Here is a 2,330-nt window from a genome sequence, read left to right as displayed (position 1 = left end):
TCTGTAGTAGACACCCACCGTAAGGTCCCTTTCGCCATGGCCCCCTTGTAGTTTGACTCATAGTATCTCGCCTGACCCTCCTCTACCCCAAAGCTAATCCTTGATGATGCAAGGTGCTTTTTGATATAGAGCGCAACCCCCCCAACTTTCCTCTCTGTCCCGTCTCTTCTATATAGGGTGTATCCCCGAATGCCTGCCGCCCAGTCGTAGTTAGGGTCCCACCAGGTTTCTGTGAGCTCTGCTAAGTCTGGGTATTTACTCGCAATCAGGAGGCACAGTTCCTCCTGCTTACTCCCCATACTATGAGCATTACTGTAGAGGCACCTGAGGCCTCCTGAGGGTGCACATACCTCCCTCCCACTCCCAGGACAGTTGTGGCCCCTGCTCCCCAGATGTTGTTGCTTACCTGGGTTTTTCTTTCTCTTGTCACCCTACATGCTGGTGAAACATCCTCTCCACTCGAAGCAGCCCCTTCCCCTGGCGAAGCTAATTTAAAGCCTGCCATACGAGATCAGCCAACCTAGGGGAAAAGATACATCTGCCCTTAGGGGAGACGTATCTTTTCCTCTGGGTTGGCTGATCTCGTAACATAACATGGACTCATCTCAAATGAATAGCAAATAATCCAATAAATGTATTTTTAAAATGAGATTATGCATTTAACCATTTTCTGTGTGTTCATTTTTCACATGATTATTTGCAACCACAAAAAAGGAGAATTACAGAACAGTAGTTTTAAATTGCACTGCATGAAACAAAATGCTAAATCAAAACTATAAACATACTCAAGAACTGTAAATAAATTAGCTTGATCTGTTGAAATAAAGCGAGAATGTCAATTTTGTCTCTTCCTATTCTACCTGAAAAAGAGGGCACATGTCAGTAAACACTCTCGTCAAGCAAACGGTCTTATGTTTTCCTTGTTTTCAAAAAACACGGAGAAGAAATGGAGTGAAGTAAGGAATACAACTAGCTATGAGTCCTTAAGGTGTAATTATGGATAAATTCAAATAGAAATAATGGGGAACAGTAAGCGGCATTGCTGTTTAAGTATGTGCTTTGTCAATCAATATTGGAAATCAACGGGAATAAAATGATACATAAAGAGTAAATGGAATATGAAAAGAAGTGTTATAGTGTACTGACTGTTTTCACCTAATAACTTCAAACTCAGTGATACACAAAACCCAGTACTTAAGTCCTGCTACTGTAGTTACTTTAATTTACTGTCTAATCATGGACAGTGAACTCTGATGGATCAGAATTCCTTAGGGTTAGCAGGTTGATGGGAAAAACATCTCTTTAGATCTCTTAGGAAGAGAACAAAGGTTCTATCTTACCTGCTTGTCTCTGGCTCTCCCCTAGGAAGGAACAAGGAAAAACTAATGAATAATTTGCTTCTACTATTTACACATATCCAAGGAGTTTGATATAATACTCAAAGTTCAATTGTATATCATTCCCTCATGTTTCATGTTTACAGTGTTGGCTACAAAGGACCAAATGCTCGCTTTGGGTTTGAGTTTAGCCACATGTTCTGGGATCTGTGCTGCACACAACACCACCCTCCCTCCCCACTCGGGCCAGTGTATGACATATGCTGCATAAAGCAGAAATCCTAAATGACTGGTAGTGGCACCATGTGCAGTGAGGATTCAGTATGTCAAAGGGCAGGGGTGGGAAGTGAGGGGGTCATTGGGCACATGGATCCCTGCTGTAGATGATTCATGAGGTGAGCAAATTATCAGATGAAAAGGGTATACTTTCTAAAAAGGTCAATTTTCAAATGGCAGTCATCAGGAGCACTCTTACACATGGTCCAGGGGTGTGTGTGTCAGGGTCAGGGTGCAGTGCTTCAATTAGAGCAGCTCTCAGAGCTGCTCTAATTAAAGTGCTGCTGTGTCTCACGGAGCAGCTTCCCCCTGCTTAAAAATGATGGTGGGGGTGCTTGAACTAAAGCTCATTTGATGAGCTTTAGTTCAAGTGCCCCTACCTCCATTTTTAAGCATGGGTATGCTGATACACAAGATGCAAAAGGCTACTGGAGCATGGTAATTGCCACACTATACCAGACTCAGTTAATTGAGTCTGCTCTGAGGCACTGGCATTCCAGCATGTTGGAGCAGCCTCAGTGCTCATGTATAGGCAACCCAAGATGTTAAATGTCTCTTTCAAACTCTTTCCCAAAATGTAATCCAAGAAGTGTGGAAGAAAAGTCAGGAGAAACTTCTAGGCAGAAGCTTTAGAACAAGGAGAAAAGAAATGGCTCTATATACAGTATTATTTATTTGAATAGAGCTTGTTGTTCAGTATCAGAACACAGCTATAGG

This window comes from Gavialis gangeticus, unplaced genomic scaffold (genome assembly GCF_001723915.1).
Source record: "Gavialis gangeticus isolate Ggan-Ray unplaced genomic scaffold, GavGan_comp1, whole genome shotgun sequence".
Classification (NCBI taxonomy): Eukaryota; Metazoa; Chordata; order Crocodylia; family Gavialidae; genus Gavialis; species Gavialis gangeticus.
This window is presented reverse-complemented; position numbering follows the sequence as displayed.